Genomic DNA, 21,399 nt, shown 5'->3' with positions numbered 1-21,399 from the left:
ATATGTACTCATCAGGGGGTATTTACATACTTAGTGAATGTATGTGCGTATGTGTCTGTGCATAAATACATATGCATGCATCTATATGGAACATATCAATCAAAGTTATATCAGCCATGGATTTGAGAGGGAGTGGGAGGAGGCATGGGAGAGGCTGAAGACCCGAGGTACACAAGGGCAACTGTAGGGAGGGAAGGCAAAGGAAGAAAGGTACTGAAGAAAAGAGAAGGGGGAAATGACATAATTATACTTTAATTACGGTTTAAAGTGAAAACAAAAGTCTTCACCATACCAAAAGCAATATGTATGTATATATATATTGGCATTAGAATAGGAAGAACGTAAAAAAAGAAAAAAAATCAAACTCTACTTGGCTCATTCACTCATGATGGTGAGAAGTCCAGGAGGACCTTTCTATATAATAGTAATAATAATAATAATAATAACAATAATAATAATAATTTATTTTTATTCACCTTACCTCCTGGTTCGTAACCCCATCCCTTTTTCCCTTTCGGTACCAGCCTCCCACCCTCCCTCCCCCATTACCTATTCCTCAGAAAAGGGGAGCTCTCTTTCCCATCCAGCCCAGCTCATCAAGTTGTATCAGTACTGACCATATCCTCTTCTCCTGTGGCCTGGTATAGCAGTACTGCCTGGGGGAAGTGATCAAAGAGCTGGCCTGATGGAGTCCCCACTTGCCTTACGAGAGGACCCATGTGAAACCTAAGCTGCCCATCTGATACATCTTTACTCATGCATGATCCTTGGTTGCTGCTTCAGTTTCAGCAAGCCCTTCTGGGCCCTGGTTAATTGTCCCTGTTGCTATTCTTGTGGAACACCTGTCACCTCCAAGTCCTTTCCAGCCTTTGACAAAATGGAACACTTTCATGATGAAAATATTGGAGGAGGTCAAGGATACAAGGCACATACCTAAACATAATAAAGGCTATATATAACAAACCGATATCCAACATCAAATTAAATGGAGAGAAACTCAAAGCAACTCCACTAAAATCAGCGACAAGACAAGGCTGTCCACTCTCCCCCTACCTCTTCAATATAGTACTTGAAGTTCTATCTAGAGCAATAAGACAACTAGAGGTGATCAAATTGGGAAAAAAAGAAGTCAAAGTATTGCTATAGTCATGTTTTTTCCCCTGATTAACATTATCATTCTGCCCAAGAAATCAACATTAAAATTGTATTTAAGTCCTCACAAATTTATTCTTTTGACAAATATTGGCAAATTATTTTCATACACTTGTGTATACACACACAATGAACCTGACACCATAAATACAGTGTGTGTTTGTCTGTGACTGCGGATCTCTGTAGCAAATACACAGCAACACATTTGAAGCAAGAGACTCTCTTGAACAAAATAAGATATAAAATATTTAGAAATATTCACACGTTTATATTCTTGCTTGTTACTTCTGAGGTAGATTTATGATGCTTATAGAAAACATTGATGGAATTGTAAGATAAGTTTAGATTGAGAGAGTTTTTGCTTTATAAACATATTCTGCATGCTGTCTTATGTGGAAATGTCACTGAAAGTTAGGAAATGAAGAGGGGGAAGTAGAAATGATAGGACAGAATATTTAGGAAGAAAGTGTAAATGGCAACTGGTTTTGTGTCTGTATAATTCTGAAATGGCAATGACAAAAAGGTTAGGGTGGAGCAAAATTTATCATCAGTTTAAGAGGTGTGCATATCTGAGTCAATTGGAGGTTAAAAACCTGGATGAAATCCAGGGAAGCAAAAATCTAACAGACAGCATGTTGGCACAAAGGAATGACTTAATACTCAGTACCACTTATTAACATTCCTCTCATATGCTACTTTGGCTTTCGGTTTTGCCAAAGTATGTGTATTTCTGAGTTACATTGTAGGAGAGAGAGAGAGATAGAGAGAGAGAGAGAGAGAGAGTTGTTGTGTCCCAAGATGACAGAATTCCCATTTTTCTCTTACAAAATAAAGAGAAAAGATAAGATTTACAGATGTAAGGTTTAAAATATCAAATCACAACAGACACTGTACAAACTTATAAGATCATGAAGCTCATAAAATTTATGCTTAATGAAAATTGATTGATGATAACAACAACCTTGCAAAACAGTTTATTAAACCTAAGATGAGAAGGAATATCTAAATTAATGTACTTTACCTTTAAATAAATTCTTCTTGCAGCCAAAAAAGAAAACCTGGGGCCTATATTATTCATACACTATATTGGACTTCACTGCACTATACTATATTATACTTTCTATACTTTCCTCTACTAGAAAAAAAACATTAAATAACTTTGCAGGTCTTATTGTGAGGATATTTGGTTTCTTAAAAAACAAAAAAAAAAAAGTTATGGAAATACATTTTTGTTTTAATCCCAGGCATCGAATATGGGGCTGCCTCAGATTGTACACAGCAATTGATTATGATTTGCCTTGTTCTCTAGCAGACGCATGATTTTCCAACTGCACTATATGTCTCTTTCTGCTACCTAGTGCTGGGGTGTTGGAAGGGTAGAATAAGGGTGAAGAAGGGTAGAAGAGAGTAAGTAACCCACAAAGTAGTAAAAAGACTGCCTATTGGTCTACATTTAAATCTGAAGCAACCATAATCCTTAGACACTAAACCAAAAAGGCAAGCATAGCAAACACTTCGGTTCTTCTTAATAAAAATTAAGAAGATGAAAAGAAAAAATGTACAAATTCCAAAACAGAATATTGAGAGTTAATGACAGACCTTTTAATCCTGTAAGGTTGATCTTCAGCCTGGTTTATCTAACAAAATATCCTCCTTACTTTTCACATAAACAGCCATCTTCCAAGATTCAATGTTCACTTGATTGGTTACTGAATTTATATTTAATCCAAAGAACCTTTGTGATCCAAGCTCACATTGTTCTAGAAACTAGAAAATATGTAGGCATTTCTTGTAATGTTTCCTAACTACCCAATTGCTTCTCAAGTGCTCTAGATAGGTATAAAATACTACTCATATTCAATTTCACATTAAACATTTCATTTATTTTTATTATTCTAATGAAAGTTATATACTCATCTACCTTGTAGGATGAATGAAGATGAACTAAGTAGCTTTTGAAAATGAACAGAAATTAAACAGCACATTGTGAAGTGCTTTGCACTATTAGTTTTGAGCTATGAGTGCAAATTATTATTATTGTGGGACCTTATTCTGCCAAATGTTTTTTTAATGTAATATGTTTGTTAATGCTAGATATAGTATATTGGCACTAAGTGCAGCATCTAAATGTTTTGTGGTATTCATCATAGAAATCAAAGCTTGTTAAAGCATTACCACTGAACATTTTGTCAAGATAAAGCATTATGGAAAAGATTCTGATTTATAAAAGATTATCATAACTTTAGCACACGTACAAAAGCTGAACGTGTTTTCTCCAAAGATTCTCAGTATTATTACTAAAATCATCTTCCTGCCAGTGTTTGTGTGTGTGTGGCATGTAATGTGTGCATATGTGTATGTGTGTTTGTGTTTGTGTTTGTGTGTGTGTCATCTACGATGACTCATAGATAATTGACTTCATACACCTAGGGTGACTGATCTAGTTCTAAGTTACCATTGCTTCTTCAGGCATTTATGGGTACTGTTAATGAAGCCTATAAATCACAGACAACCAAGGCAGAAGATAACACTGCATTTTTTTGAGACTTTCTCATAGATAAAGCAATTTAGGGACAGTGAATTCATTGTTGAAAGATCCCAGTTAACTCTAGAACATCATGTAACAGAGATACAACTATAGGTTTACAATAAAGCTTGAGAATATACATGGAAGGCTCTTCCTAGGGAAAGTCATTGGGGTACCATGAAGAATTAAACTAAACAAAGGATAGCCAGTACGGAAAACAACATGGGGAAAGACCCCAAAAGGCTCAAGAACCTTCAAGAATTTTAGTAATGCTCTTCTACCAAAGTTGGAAACAAATTCTTTAAATATTTGTTCTGTGTCTATGAGTTTTATCTTACCGAGTTCCTTGGGTTTTAAATAAAAATAAAGTTAGAATTATTATTATTATTATCATCATCATCATCATTTTAGAGATCAGTGAAGAATAGTAGAGAGACAAAATGGACAATTTCTAGGACTAAGGATGTTGTCTTCTTAATGAATAGAGATACCTGATAATTGAGGCCACAAGAGGATTCATTGGCAATTATGCTGATCAACCAAGCAAAGGGAATCAGTGACTGGAAATGTGTTGAGAGAAATTTGATCAACAATCCAAGCCATGAGTCCCATGCCACACCTGGTGACCTGTATGGATAACTGTTCATGTAGAACAAAGGACACATGCATAAAAATGAGCACTGATATGAATTCACAGTCACTACCTTACACAGAATAATTAATATTTTTCAGTTGTCCAGCCTCATCAATCACCCTCTACTTCATCATTTCTGATATTCTCATCATTAACCTTAAATTTGGTGATTAACTTTCTTCTGTCTTCTGTCATTTTATTTTACTCATCAAATGTGGAAACATAAAGTCAAATAGAGTCAAATAGAGTGAACTGTTCCGTCGCATTCTAGAAATTACATAAATTGGTCACTCCGGATTTGTCCCTTTGTGAACTGATCATTGTGGATTGATAACAAAAAGTTTTGTGACTTCATCTTCACTTAATAAACATGCTTGAGTGGCATTAAAATTTTAAGCTTTACAGTGTGCAATGTCATCTCATGTTTGAGGTTGGTAATGTATTATTTTAAAAGGATGATGTTTATAATAAGGTAGTGGATGAGACTGGTAGCAATGAGACTGAGTGAGAAGCTATGGTAATAAAACAGAATCCATGATAACTTGGTTAGATTCTGCTATGGTGTACATGGTTAGTATCTGCAAAGAACAGAGCATACTAAGTATGGTCCACTTAGTTAATCTTCTCTGGATCTGTCCTCAGGGGTGCTGTGTTTAAGAAAACATTACATCACAGAAGTCATCAGGTATGTCTTAGTCAGTAGGTTTATATATGTTTGTAACTTTGATTTATATCATGTTCTCACACTTGGCATCAGAACACAGGCACTGTTCAATAAAATAGACAAATCGTTGAATTAACATGTTGTGAACATGGGATTTTAAAACAGTAAGCACTCAATAAAAATTGATTTATTTTCAAATTATCATTGTGCAGTTAACAAAAGTGACTGAGTTTGGGAGTTGTCAAGAGTAGGAGTGGAAGATATTAAGGGAGTAAAAGCCTCTTGGATTCTGGTATGTTAATGAACTAAGATTCACCTAGAACATGAATTTTATTTTCTTTTGTAAAGGCAAGGATATGGATAGCTATTAAATTTATATCATACTAGTTTCCAAACCGTTTTTTTTTTTTTTTTTTTTTTTTTTTTTTTTTTTAGAGAGGACATATACTGCAGAATTTAAAAAGAGTCACCGGCACTGTGGATAGGTAGGTAAATTGGGAACAGTAACAGAATCTGTGATGGAAAGGAAGAAAATCATTTGAAGTTAAAGCTTGTTTTCTTCTTTTCTTTTTCTTTTTCTTTTTCTCTTTCCTTCCTTCCTTCCTTCCTTTCTTCCTTCCTTCCTTCCTTCTTTCTTTCTTTCTTTCTTTCTTTCTTTCTTTCTTTCTTTCTTTGTGTAGCCTTCCCTGTTCTTCACTCACCTTGTAGATCAGGCTGGCCTCAAACTCACAAATGCCCACCTGCCTCTGCCTCCATGAGTTCTGGGAGGTGTGTGGCACCATGCCCAGTGACAGGGACTTTTTTTCAATGGAATAAAACATGAAATTATGGCATGCAATACAAAACATGAAAAGCAACCTGGAAGGAGAGAAAAATCTAACCCTAACATATCACACTAATGCATGATCTGTTATCCCCAAGTAAAGATGTTTATATTTTCTTGCGAGAAAACATTCCCAACAAATGTTGTCTTAAAGAGCAGTTCTGCGTCAGTAAATTCACAGTTGATTATGCCAATCCCAGCAGCGTTGATTATGTGCCTTTCACTAGCAGTGTCCTACTTTTGATTTTTGTTGCTAAGATGTTTTCTCAACTAACGTGTGAGCCCCCTAAAAACTATTAGTTTACCAAATCTTTAGATATCGCACACCTGAAAAAACATTTAGCAATAATTTGGATGCATCAGTATATGCATTCAACATTGGCTCAAAAGCATTCTTGATGTTCTGTTTTCCATTCACTGTGTGCATCAAATGAGAGTTTTATTTTTATGTTAAATCCATTATAAATCAAGCTATGAAAAATGTACACATTCTCGTAGGAGCTCATTTTACTAACCAGAATGTTGAAACTGAAATGCCAAGGAAAAGGACTATAAACCTAAATCAGGTTACACATCTTTTTGAAGTCAAATATCTGAATATATATATTTTGTGCCTTTAAGTGTTTTTAATCATTTCTTTTTAATTTCTAAATAAATAAAATTCAGCAATTCAGACAGGCTCTTCTTTAGAGAAATATCATTTCCAGACCTGGAGCTAACAAACCAAATCAGTAGTTTGAATTTTTTAATTTAAGTTTGCTACTCCTTTTAAAAATGTCCATGTGCAATGAATGTCACCAGAGCCCACATCTTCTGGACACTGATTTCATGATACAGATGCTTATGAACTCAATTTCTGTAACGATATTTTAATGTCTGATTCTCTTCATAGCATCGTGGTCAAGTTCATCATGAGAACTGACATTTTACAAATTGGTCTTCCAGGCACAGATTAGTGTCTATATTGTCACTAATAGATTATTTGAACATATCTTTACTTCTCCATGGTAAAGTTCTACACAGGTTTTCTTCATGTGTTGGTTACTATTTTCTTGTTGACATGAAATACAAACAAGAAGCAGCTTAACAAAGGAAAGAGGAATGGCTTATTTAGGCTTTTTTTTTTTTTTAAAGAAAGATTGCATGCAGAAAGGGGAGGGGAGGGTGGGACCGGGAGGGGAGGAGGGAGGGGCTTATGGGGGGGATACAAAATGAATAAAGTGTAATTAATGAAAGTTAAATAAAAAATTTAAAAAAAAAGAAGGATTGCAGCCTAACCCGGGAGAACACGAAGCTGCTTGCCACTTTGCATCCACCCACAGTCAGGAAGCAGAAGGAAAAAAAAAATGTTTGATGCCAAAATCTATATCTTCTTTTAATTTTCAATACAGCACCATGTCTCATGAATGCTGCTTTTAACATTCACGGTGAACCTTCTTTCCTCTACCAAACCTTTGTCAGCACACCCAAATGAATGTTTCCGTGTAAATCCGCCTCCCGTCAAGCTGATAGTGAAGAATAACCACTGTACTGTGTAATGTGTCTCCCTCTGTCCTATATGGCTTGCCATCGCTTGGGTTTGAATGCTCAACAAAGGGGAGACCCTGACAGACCTAAGTCTTAGTCAGTCTCTCCCACTCTCTAGACTTGTGCAGACTCCAAATCAGTTCAGAGTTGTTAGTAGAAACCATTCAGACTGACCTTAACATTCATTGGTGAGGTCACAAGAGTTGCCAGAATTGTGTTGAGGAAGAATTACAGGGTTAAGCCTCAAGTGCCCCCTTGACACCTGCCTACAATCAATGCCCTACTTCATTGCTCTCTGTTATTACTTTCCTCTCATACAGTTGCCAGATTTTCTACAGTTGCCAGAAGTCAGTTGGCATCATTGAATGCCGAGTGCATATGAAGTAAGAATAATCAGATAGGCTTACGTGCAATGGCAGCACATAACGAAGTTATTATCTAATGTTATTGCCCTTATTTCTAATACTTATTTTTTTGGTCTTTATTTTTAGTCTGTTTTGAATTAGCATGTATAGCAACACTCGCTTATTTCATCTTTTTCTGGTTAAAATGTTGCAGAAGTTCTGTATTAGCAAATCTGGATATTGCTTTTTACAGGAACATTTTTCTTCAGCTACAGTAATCTTAAAAAAAAAAAAAACTATTAAAAAGACTTTTGCATAGGCGCAAGCCCAAGATAAAATGATAGACCTTTAAAGATAGAATTTTCTTTAAACAAATACCAATGTGCTATCATGCTTCAAAAACACTGTGACAGATAGACTGATAGACTGCTGAATAATCAGTTCCTGCTCTCAAGTGACTGGCAAACTGCATAAAGATGTGTGGAAGTCACGTGTCTTTCCATACCCAGTATTCCACATTCTTTTAAGAGAAAGACCCTTAAAGACTGTGTCTGGGGTGGTCTATCTGTTACCTCAGTTCTAGCAGGCTGACACAGGACTTTTTAAGGCCAGCCTGATGTACATATAAAGCTTTGGTGTCTGGGAATGATATAGTTATATAGTATATATGAATAAATACACACACACATATATGAGAGAATGATTCTCCTTCACTTTTGCTATGACAAAATGTGTAAAATATTATACTCCAATTTTCTCTGGTGCATAAGTCATGTTTCTATGAACATGAGAAAATTACAAAAATTTAAGGACCATTTGTTTTAAAAATAAATTAATATGTATAATAAGAGTCTACAATGAGTTCTTTGCTATTATTTCAGCAGAGCTCTCTAAGGAGAGAAGGAAACATTTGTGTAAGAGAATTCACATATCTTCATGAGGGTCTTCCTTACATTTGAAGCATCTATCAAGAATGGGAATATGCTCTGGGGGATGTTAAAAGACAGAAGAAGTCTCCTTTTGCTACTGCGAATAAGTAGGTAGCTCTTTGTTACCATTTCAGTAATAACAAGTATGGTATGAGCCGGGTGTTTTGTAGAGCTTGGTGTGTGTCATCCATACATTGTTAGGTGTGGTGGTACTTCTGTCTTCCATGTGAGTTATAAAGGTAAAAGACCACCTTATTGAGTAGTATCAGCAAAAAGGACAGAAATAAGTAACATTAAATTACATCTAAGACTGAAATAATGAAAAGAATGGCCAAGGCAAAAATTGAAGGTCCATGCCAGAGAAAGAATGTCTACTAGTGGCTTCATGAGCCTTTTGTTCAAGGGAAACTACCAGAGTTTGTGAGGTCCCAGGTGAAAGGGTCTAGATAAGACATCTCTCTGCCAGGTACCCACATATCAACACAGGAGGAGCAAGGAGTCAGGGTCATGTAATACACTATCAGAGATCTGCAGTGCTACATTTGACAATCCTTGGAATGTGACTTAATCAAAATTAAAAAGAAATGTTTTGGTAGATAAAAATATACCTGCATGACATATTGATTCATATTGTGTGTGTGTGTGTGTGTGTGTGTGTGTGTGTGTGTGTAGGGAGGAGGAGATCCACATCCTGACACTTATATTTTTGTTTTGTTTAACTTATGTGATATATATATATTTAAATTGTTATGATTATAATATAAGCACATTCCTTTCTTCTCGTTCTTTTCTCCAAAACCTCCCATAATTGTTCCACTTTACTTCAATTCCATGCCCTCTTATTTAATTAATTGTCATTACATGCATATATATATACATACATACATATTTATATTTGTGTGTGTATATTCCTAAATATAACCTGTTCCTTCCTTCCGCACAGTATTACCTGTATGTATGTTTTCAGGACTGAAAAAAACTGGACAACCAGTTGGTATGTTCTGCCCTGAGTAAGACCAGCTCTTTTATTTCCAGTTTTCCTCAGTTGCCTGGAGGTCTTTGTGTGGAGACCTTATGGTCTTATCCTGTTTTACCATGGTACATCCATTGGTGTTATCTTTGTTCAACTCACAATTGGGCTGTTTCATTGGTGATTGTTTCTGGATGTACTTTCTGACATACAAAGGTCACAGCTATATAAATTTATTCTATTTGTATCCCAGCTGTGGCCCCCTCCCTCATCTTCTCTTAATCCCACACCCCCTCCCTCTTCTTCCCCTATGCCTCGCTCCTAGCCCACTGATAGGGGAGGTCCTCCCCCCTTCTATTTGACCCTAGCCTATCAGGTCTCATGGCTGCATGGTCATCCTCTGTAGCTTGGCAAGGCAGCACCCCCCCATGGGGAGTTGATCAGAGATCCTGTCACTCAGGAACATTCTGGGTTAACTTTTCTAAATATTTGCTTAGGATCATCACCTGGTATTTTAAAACTCTTGAAATAAAAGGTGAGATGTAACTTCCTGTCATCTGTTGCTTAGGTTGCTTTGAAAAAAAAAAATCTTTTTTTTTTTTTTTTTTTTTTTTTTTTGTATATTGCCGAAAGCCCATATTTTGTTAGAAGCACCCATGTCTGCTCATAACCACCAATAACTGCAGCTCAAGTTATCTGACACCCTCTTCGGGCCTTCATTGACACCTGCGCTCATGTGCACACTACAAATACACACTACATGTGAAAATAAAATAAATCTTTAAAATATCAGGTGGCTATAGGAACATGGGTTTATATCTGCGCGTTCTGGCCCATTGATCTATGTGTCTACATTTGTTCCAGAATTATGTCACATTCCTACCATGTTTCTCTAGTATAAACTTAAAGCCAAATGCAATAATTCAACCAGAATTATTCTGCTTGCTCAGGATTGTTTGCTCAGGAGTCTTTTGTGCTCTGTGTTAATACTAAGATGGCTTTTTCTGTTTCTCTAAGGAATAGCTTTGAAATTTGGTGGTGATGGCACTAAATCTGTAGAGTAGACTGCTTCTCGTAAGATAGTCACTGCTCCATTCTTCCAGTCCACAGGCATGAGCTCCAGAGCACTATCACCTATATGTCAATAAGCCACTATGTGGCCTGCTAGCCTAGAAATCTTGCTCTGAACACAGTAGTCACATTGGCTTTCTATCAAATTTTATCTTATCCAACTTGTACCTTAAAGGTTTTTTTTTATTTTTCATAATATATGTTTTCCTTTCTGCAACTCATTTCAGTTCCCCCCTTCTGTTTTGCTTAATTTCACTTGCTCTCTCTCTCTCTTTCCTCCTCATCCCATTGTTTACAATTAAAATATTGTTCTGTTGTTCTCAATAGAAAACTTCAGAATCTCAAGAAAGCAAATAGGACTTTTGCTAGGTGGATTTTCTTGGTAATTAGTCTACAACGATGCTTCTGTTTGTTTCTTTTTTTTCAGCATTTTATTTTTTATTTTTTTATTATTAGTTACATCTTATTAACTCTGTATCCCAGCTGTATCCTTCGTCCTCATTCCCTTCCAAACCTTTGCTCCCTCCCTCCCTCCCTCCCTCATCTCCTCCCTGCCCCTTTCCAAGTCCACTGATTGGGGAGGACCTCCTCCCCTTTCATCTGACCCTGTTTTATCAGGTATCTTCAGGACTAATCGTCTTTTGCTAAGTAAGTTATGCTTGAATTTGTTGGAATTAACATCGGACAAAATTAAATAAAATAAAACCTCTCTTACTTAAACTGTATACTTTTGTTTAAATTGAATGTTCTTGAAAAGTGTTTCTGTCTCAGAAAGCAAAGGTCTTATTGTTATTTTCTTTAAAATACTGTAGCAGTGGTTACGTAGCCAGCACTTACGAGCAGCAGTTCTTCTTCAGTGTACAGTCTCTGTTAGAGGCTTTACTGCTTCTATGAATTCAGCTGCAGAGAAGAACTCACTAATGACTCTCATGAGCATAACGTTCTCATTAGGATGAGCAGGGGCATTAACTATAATAACTGGATACATCCTTACATATTGGTACTCTTCGTAATGTGATTTATTGGGTGATACTCACACATTCATGGCATGCTATCTTTTATTTGGAAGGTTGATACATTATAGTTCACTGGAATGATTATAGTCTCATTTTCTTCTTATGTGTTAGTGATTGAATTTCTTTCTAAAAACTTTTCTGATCAATCATTATTTTCTTTGAATATCCTCTTTTTTGGATATTAGTGAGTAAGGAGCATAAAGAGCTGAATGAAGCTGTTTTCTAGGCTGAGTGTCCTCAAATGATTACAACCTAATTTTTTTTTCAATAAAAATCAAAGGTTTTACACAGTGAACTATCTCTGTAATTCCAGCATATGAGGATACATAAGCATTTGGACCCAGGAATATTTGAAGTTCAAGGACATCCTGGGCTACAGAACATATTGTGTCATTTTTTAATTAAAAAAAAAAAACATCATCAAATCAAGCAATTCAAGTTAGTTTTTAAGATATTTCGAGTTAGATTTACAGCATAATATCACATCATGACAGATCACTGATAAGTAACATTTGATTTTTCTAATTCTCTATTCCTAATCCATTAATAAAGAAAGCGACATGGATATAAACATATTTATGAATTTTTAATCTAGCATAGTTGGGATTTATGCTGATAACTGCAAACCGAAGGAGATGGGTAAAGATTTCAGATGGAGGGAAGAAGGTCAGTCTGGGCTGGAAGCAATGTGTTAAGGGGTAGATACAGACACAGCTCTGGTATTTTTGTGTGTTTCTTCTTAATGTTCTCCTTATTATTTTAGTAATAAATTTTCTCTTCCTGGTGGTGCAGAAATGGAAAAATTCAGAAGAACATGTAGAAATAAGTCAAAAAGATTTGGAATGACACAAAATCACAATAATAGGGTTTACAATAATTATTAACCTCTCTTCCTACTGAAATATAGATTTTATATTTATTTTTAAAAGATATGGCAAGTGGATTAATTAGTTAATAAAAAAAAAAACCTTACAGGAGATATGAGATCATTATGCACCAGAGTTCAGTGACAAAAGAAAAACCTAAAACAATATCTACTATTATTTGACTTTGTAGCAAAAGAATGGAAAGGAAACCAAAATAGAAAAATGTTACTGTGAACAGAAATACCTTTGTTCGTTCTGAGTCTCAGTAACACTTTCTCACCATAGCTTGAACTCTATGTGGCAAACACACTGGCAGAGACTATGTCCTGGCAAAAGTGATTGTGAGAGGACTTTATTTTCTGATTCAGGATCCTGAGACAAAAACTTAACAGATGATAACACTGATATTACCCATGTTTTCTCCCTGTGGATTATTGGTGTTTTCAAGTAATTTGTTCACCTTTAGAATGCTTTATCTATATCTATTTGTTTGCTAGAATCATTAATCCTTTTCTGTTTTTAGTATTACACACAAGTAAAGAGTCAAGTATAGTTTTCTGAGTGACACTCTATATTGGGTTTTTACTTTTGTTTTCAGAAAATTTCCTCTTAAAATTAATCCAAGAAAGAGACAGATATTTTCTCAAGCCAATAGCCATTTTTTTTCATTAGCAAGTATAGTTCTTGAGGGCCAGTGAATATCTTCTCGTCCAGTGTGTTAAGAGTCAGTGTGATGTGAAGTGTTAGTCGTCTTGATATGTGGAAAAGCACCTTATTTACTAGTTGTCAAGATGTGCAGGCTCATGGTGTTTCAGACTTTCTTTTCCATTCGATGCATGGTGAGTTGCAACATTTGTGAACATTACCAAACCCCCCATTTGTATAACATTTTGATACATTTTAAATGTTTTCAAATTTTCACTTTTCATATCATTTGTCAGTCCTGAGAAAGATGCTCAACAGGAAATAGAGCTGGTTTAGAAATGTGTCTTAATACCTTTAGGTCATCTGCTAATATTTGGGTTAAGAACCTCTTCAGTGCCAGGTGCTATCTGCGCTTTTATAAGTATTATTTTAAGTCTTACAATCGAAGGTACAATGTAGTGGTTCTTCCTAACTGGAAAGCTTATACCAGTGATTTTAATACCCAGGAACACAGTCAGTCTCTACACAGAGAAGAGTAATTTATATCATATCAATACATTTGCTACAATTACTAAAGTACGAAAAGGCAACCAGTGCAAAAGTATAAAAGGCAAACTTTGTGGGATATACTTTCTTTTACTTAATGTATAATCTGGAATTGAATCCATGTCCACAACACTACAGGGATAACTGTTTTAATGATAAAGAACTATAAGGGAAAAAAAAGAGTTTTGACACAAGTTTAGAGGAGTGTGATGGTTTGAATATAACATGCCCACCGCATGTTTATATATTTGAACATGGTAGGTATCCAGCAGGAAGTACTGATCTTTAAAGATTTATCCGTTGTTGTTTTTTAATATTTGTATTTGTATGTATGAGTATTTGCATGCATGCAGGTACATGACATGAATGCCTGGCACCATTCTGGTGCCAGAAGAGGGTGTTAGATACCATGGTACTAGAGTTGCAGGCAGATTGTGGGTGCTATAGATCAAATCCAAGTCATGCACAAGAGAAACCAGCTTTCCTATTGGTTGAGCCTCCTTTCTAGCCCCAGTGATGTTTGCTGATGTTGCAGAAGCTTTAGCAGGTGGGACTCACCTGGAGGAAGTTAGTCACCAAGGCAGGCAAGTCTTCAGTGTTAAAAGAGAGCCGTGGAATCTGTTTCCTGATATTCTCTGACCTACCGGCCTATACCACAAGCTTTGAGTGTCATAAAGATCTATAATTATCATGTATTCCTTTTCAAGTTGTTCTAAATTGCATCATAAGAACTACCAACAAACAGAGCTTTTGTCATCTAGTGTCACAGTGCAAGGAAAACAATTAATACAGAGAACTTCTATAAATATTATTCGTCATTAGCATGTCTCCATCTGCATCATGTCTCACACAACCAAGTATGTATCGCTGCAATTTGGTAGCTCTCCTGTAATATAAATGTTACAAAACCCATCCGTTTAAGAAGCCTGGAAAGTAGGAAATGAATTCCATAAAAGCGAACTTTTTGAATTAAAGAGGATTTAAATTATTAAATAGAAAGTCATTTTATTTTTGATTATGTGAACACTAAGTGCTTCTTAATGAAGCATTTCCTTTGTAGCTAAAGAGATGTGGCTTCTTTTCATTTAGAAGTATTGTGGGATTAGAGACAGATTCGGGACACATAGATGGACATACCATTCATACTACTGTGTAACAAGCATTTGAGGATCACTAATGTAAATCAGAAACACATCTAGGTAGCTTAGGCTCTAACTGCAATTCCTGCTAGTTGGGAAAATGTTAATTTGTTCTGCTTCAGTGGAAAAGGTTTCATCTTTAAACTGAATATGAATCTGTTAAAAAAAAAAAAAAAAAAACAGAATCAGCATAGGACTCCAGAGCAAATTTTATAATGCAAATCCATAACCTTAACCCTGAGATCAATTGACTAGTTACCTCTTGAAACTGATAGTCAGGAATGGTTGAAAATCCTACAATAAATGTAGTAAGTTATGGTGATCAATTAAGGAAATGAAAGGAAGATTCATAACCAAACCTTAACTCTCAGTTTTCAATGATTCTAATTTAAGAGGTGGGATTGAGTCATTCTACAAACTGGTATTCTTCAGGTACACACATATGATATTCTGTGTTGGTCACTGGGACCTACTGATGAGAAGAATTATATAAGATACTATGCCAGAGGATAAATTTTATACCACTAAATACATATTCACACAATGTAGCTTATACCCCCCTGTTCTCATGTGCAATGATTAGTAGGAACACAGCTTAACACTTATGCAGTAAATTTAAGTGTGCATAGCCTGCTGAGCTCTTATATGAGCCTCTCTGGTTCTCATTATTTATTTTAGGATGTTTTGAGAATGGTGTATCAAAGAGGGGACGAGATGTGCCCATTCCTTGCTACTTTGGGAACAACATACTGTCTTCAAAACCACAATCTTTTTTTTTTTTTTTAAATCTTATAGTTCTAAAGCCCAGAGGCCCAAAATCAGTCTCTCTGGAAATTTGAAGTACAAAATCAGCCTCATTGAACTGAAGTCTAGAGGTCATCAGGGATGGCTCCTTTGGGAGGCTCTGAGGGATACATCTATGCCCTTTCAGAAGTTGTGCTTATTCCTTGGCTCCTCGATCCTTATTCTCATCATTCCAGTCCTTTTTTTTTTTTCCCCACACTGCATCCTATTTGTAACTAACACTACTGAAGGCCTCTTTTTTATTATTTTTTTATCTTTTTATTTTTTAAATTTTTATTCATTACACTTTATTCATTTTGTATCCCCCCAGTAGCTCCCTCCCTCTTGTCCTCCCAAACTCTCCCTCCCCCTTCTCCATGCATGCCCCTCCCAAAGTTTACTGATAGGGGAGGTCTTCCTTTCCTTCCTTCTGATCCTAGTCAATTAGGTCTCATCAGGAGTGGCTGTACTGTCTTCCTCTGTGGCCTGGTAAGGCTACTTCCCCCTGAGGAGGAAGAGATCAAAGATCAGGCCAATCAGTTCATGTCAGAGACAGTCCCTGTTCCCATTATTATGGAACCAACTTGGACACTGAACTGCCATGGGCTACATCTGTTCAGGGGTTCTAGGTTATCTCTATGCATAGTCCTTGGTTGGAGTATCAGTCTCAGGAAAGACCCCTGTGCTCAGATTTTTTGGTTCTGTTGCTCTCCTTGTGGAGGTGCTTTCCTCTCTAGATCTTACTATTTCCCACTTCTTTCATAAGATTCCCTGCACTTTGCCCAAAGGTTGTCCATAACTCTCAACATCTGCTTCGATACCCTAGAGCCTTTCAGAGGTCCTCTGTGGCAGGCTCCCTCTTTTCTCTTTCTTCTGATGCCCATCCTCTTTCTTTTTCTGGATAGAAATTGAGAATTTTAACCAGAGTTCTCCTTCTTGATTAGTCTCTTTAGGTATACAGATTGTAGTAGGTTTATCCTATATTATATGTCTAGTATCCACTTATAAGTGAGTATATACCCTGTGTGTCTTTCTGCTTCTGCGATACTTCACTCAGGTTGATCTTTTCCAGTTCCCACCATTTACCTGCCAATTTCATGATTCCCTTGCTTTTTTTTATTGGTGAGTAATATTGCATTGTGTAGATGTACCACAATTTCTGTATCATCCTCAGTTGAGGGGCATCTTGAGTGTTTCCAGTTTCTGGCTATTACAAATAAAGCTGCTACAAATATGGTTGAGCAAATGTCCTTATTGTGTACTTGAGCATCCTTTGGATATATGCCTAGGAGTAGAATACAGGAAGATAAAGACAAACAGATTATGGCCATCCGTGAAGAAATAAGAGAAGATGCAGCGAAACAGAGAGGAAATAATTAAATCATTGAAAGAAATAAAACAAACAGAGGAATGTTCAGACAAACAGCTGAAGGAACTACAAGAAAAACAGGAAAATATAATTTGGACAGGTGAAAGAAATCAGCAAAACAACTCAAGATCTCAAGATAGAATCAGAAAAAAATTAATAAGACACAAATGAAGGAAATCATGGAGAGGAAGAACTTAGGGAAGAAAACAGGAACTACAGAGGTAAGCATAACCAATAGACTAAAAGAAATGGAAGAAAGAATTTCAGGTGTAGAAGATACAATGGAAAAAAATCGATGTATCTGTCAACAAAAATGTTAAATCCAAAAAATTACTGACAAAGACAATCCAAGAAATCCAAGACAATATGAAAAGACAAAAACCTAAGAATAATAGGAATACAGGAAAAAGATGATTTCCCTCCTCCAAGGCCTAGAAAATACCTTCAACAAAATCATAGAAGAAAATTTTCCCAACTTAAAGGAGAGGCCTGTAAGAATACAAAAGGCCTATAAAACACCTAATAAATTAGACCAAAAAAGAAAATCCTCCCCCTATATAACAATCAAAACAGTAAATATACAGAACAAAGAAAAAATACTAAAAGCTGCGAGGAAAAAAGGCCAAGTAACATATAATGGCAAACCCTTCAGAATCACATCTAACTTCTCAACAGAGACTATGAAAGCCAGAAAAGTCTGGACAATTATCATGCAGACCCTAAGAGAACAGAGATGTCCCTTTTATTTCATTTTTTTTGAATAATTAATTTTTTAAATTTTCTATTAATTACATTTTATTCACGTTGTATCCCCGTGTGGTTCCCTCCCTCCTCCAGTCCCAATCCCTTCCTTCCTCCACCCTCTGCATGCCTGCCCCTCCCCAAGTCCACTGATAGGGGAGGTCTTCTTTTCCTTCCTTCTGATCCTAGTCAATTAGGTCTCATCATGAGTGGCTGCATTTTCTTCTTCTGTGGCCTGGTAATGCTTCTTCCCCCTCAGGGGAAGGTAATTAAAAAGCAGGCCAATCAGTTCATGTCAGACACCATCCCTGTTCCTATTACAATGGAAAACATTTGGATACTGAACTGCCATGGGCTACATCTGTGCAGGGGTCTTAGGTTATCTCTATGCATAGTCCTTGGTTGGAGTATCAGTCTCAGGAAAGACCCCTGTGCTCAGATTTTTTGGTTCTGTTGCTCTCCTTGTGGAGGCCCTTTCCCCTCTAGATCTTACTGTTTCCCACTTCTTTCTTAAGATTCCCTGCACTCTGCCTAAAATTTGCCCTTAAGTCTCAGCATCTGAGTTGATAGACCAACCCTATATCTGACAGAGGACTAATATCCAGAATATATAAAGAACTCAAGAAGTTAAACAGCAACAAATCAAATAATCCAATTTAAAAAATTGAGTACAGAACTAAAGAGAGAATTCTCAATAGAGGAATATCGAAAGGCAGAGAAACACTTAAAGAAACATTCAACGTCCTTTGCCATCAGGGAAATGCAAATCAAAATGACCCTAAGATTTCACCTTACACCCATTTTAATGGCTAAGATCAAAAATTCAAGTGACAACACATGCTGGAGAGGTTGTGGAGAAAGGATAACCCTCCTCCACTGCTGGTGGGAATGTAAAATTGTACAACGACTCCATTTTCTTATAACCCTTTTGATTTCAATTGTCCCATCTTCATAACATAGAATAATTTAACATTGAGATCATAAACTACAATTCCTTATTTGCTATTATATTCAGAGTTATCAAAAGTCCGGGCTCGGACATACGTGGGGAGCCATTTTTTAATCTAGAACAAGAAGTACACTTGAAATGTCAATGCTAGCGATGTAAAGAGATGTCGATGGGAGTGTTTAGAGACTGAGTACATTGAGTAAGAATTTCAGGAAATTGAGAGCTTTTGATGCAGTGGACTTTGTAGAATATTATGGTGCACAAATGAGATACTCTTATGTGTGAACACAATTGGACAAATTCTGGGGCATCAGTCTTTGCTCTTCTAAACAGCAAGCAAGAAGATCTAAGGAAAGGGAGCTCAGGCAAAGTGAGAGAACATAGGCTCCACTTACCTCTATGCAGATAAGGTGATGATGTACTTCTGGTGAGGCCATAAATTCCAAAGTCTCTAGGACATAATATTAGCAAGAGTGACATCACAAAATCAGTTTGATACCAAGTGAAATATAATTGTCAATGCTTTATGTAAAGTGTATGTTTTATGTAAATGCTTTATGTAATGCTTTATGTAAAGAGCTGGACCATCCTTTAGTATCAATGTATGTAAAGTTCATGCTGGTAGTAATTAAAATTATATAACATGATATAGCACAGTCTCTTGGTATATGGATATGTATAGATAGAGAGACATAAGGTATGATTGAAAAATAAAAGATAATATTAATCCAAAATTCATCATGGGCACACTCCACAAGCCTTAGGCTAAAAGATCTCTCTCTCTTTAGGGTGTGGTTCTATTCTGCTACCCTGTACAATGTACTTAAAAATCATGTGAAGGGCTAGAGAGATGGCTCAGTGGTAAGAGCACTGGCTGCTCTTCCCGAGGACATTGGTTCAATTTCTAGTACCTCATATTTGGTCATAACTTTCTGAAACTGGAGTGACAATCTCAGCTGGCGCACACTTGGGGCACATACATACACATAGAAAAAATGCTCTTACATAAAACATAAACAAATATAACATTTTAAAAAGCCATTTCTTTATAAAATATAATCAGAAATGCAATTCTAAAATCCAATTCTGTACCTTAATATGCCACAAGAACATTATAAAAGCAAGCCCTTAACTGGATTATATAATTTATCACTACAAATCAAATCCCAGTTTTGGTCCTCGAGAATACTCCCTCATGGGGTGAAGGAACTATTAGTAATTCTTATTGTTATTCTTTCTGTTTCTAAGGGTTATGGAACTCAGTTTATCATCTTAGTTTTTAATACAGTTGTTCTATAAAGAGGTGGAGAGAAACAGGATGGTGTGATTTGAATGTGAGATGTTTCATGTGTTTTAATACTTGTTTCCCTGCTGTCTGGAAATGAACAGCATCCTGTATTTCTTCATCCTGGAAATCTGGCTGAGGCAATGAGTGAATGTGAAAAGAACAGACATATAGATACACACACAGCAAAGATAGGATCAGGTGGGTTGTGCTCACTCTGATGGAGCAGCACCTTCTGCGTGGCAGCCCAGGAGCCCAATGCTGGTCTCTAGAGGACTATTCTAGAGGGGTTGTCCAAGGCTTTAAACATGTGGGAGGAGGAAGCTGTTGTCCATGCTTTCTGGACTGGTTGTCAACATTTTCACATGGACCAGAGGAAGGTTTTGCCAGTGTCCTGAGCCTGACCATGAAAAGGCTGTGCCAATTCCCTTGAGTTTGAGGGACAGGAATCCTTAACATAGGTGTGGTCATGTTAACAGCATACATTCACTCAGGACTTCCTCCATGTCTCACATATTGCGAAACCTGTAGGCGATGGAGTCTTGCTGAAGGAAGAGGGTCCTTGTGGGTAGGCTTTGAGGGTTTTTATTTTATTTTATTATTATTATTTTTTTATCAGTTACATTTTATTAACTCTGTATCCCAGCCATGTCCCGATCCCTCATTCCCTCCCAGTCCCTCCCTCCCTCCCTCATCTCCACCGTGCCCCTTTTCAAGTCCACTGATAGGGGGGACCTCCTCCCCGTTCATCTGATCCTGTTTTATCAGGTATCTTCAGGACTCTAACTAGCAGTGTTTTCAAAGCAAATACTCATGACCAAACCTTTGGCAGAGTACAGGGAATCATAAGAAAGAAGGGGAGTTAGTCTGATGGGGAAAGGATAGGAGCTCCACAAGGACCAAATATATCTGGGTACAGGGTCTTTTCTGAGACTGACATTCAACCAAGGACCATGTATGGATATAACCTAGAACCTCCACTCAGATGTAGCCTGTGGTAGCTCAGTAACCAATTGGTCTCCCAAAGTGAGGGGTACAAGGACTATTTCTAACAGGAACTCAATGACTGACTCTTTGGTCTCCCCACCCCCGAAGGGAGGAGCAGTTCTGTTAGGCCACAGAGGAGGGCTTTGAGGTTTTACAGTCAGGCCAAACTACCTTTTCTAGTTTCCTAACTGCACATGTAGTATGGCCAGGAAGTCTCTTATTCCTGGTATCCTGCCTTTCCCATAGTTCTGTATTTCCCAGAACCTTAAGCCAAAATTAACCTTTCCCTATTTAGTAGCTTTGATAGTTTTATCAGAGCAACCTGTAAAGTAATGAACACCACACACACACGAGAGAGGATTTTAAAACAAAGAGAGATGGGGCTTTCCCATGCCATGTTGGGATGTGTGCACAATGTTGCTGTGTTGTGGG

This window comes from Meriones unguiculatus, chromosome 7 (genome assembly GCF_030254825.1).
Source record: "Meriones unguiculatus strain TT.TT164.6M chromosome 7, Bangor_MerUng_6.1, whole genome shotgun sequence".
Taxonomy (NCBI): Eukaryota; Metazoa; Chordata; class Mammalia; order Rodentia; family Muridae; genus Meriones; species Meriones unguiculatus.
The sequence above is the reverse complement of the archived record's forward strand: the minus strand, read 5'-3'. Positions refer to the sequence as shown.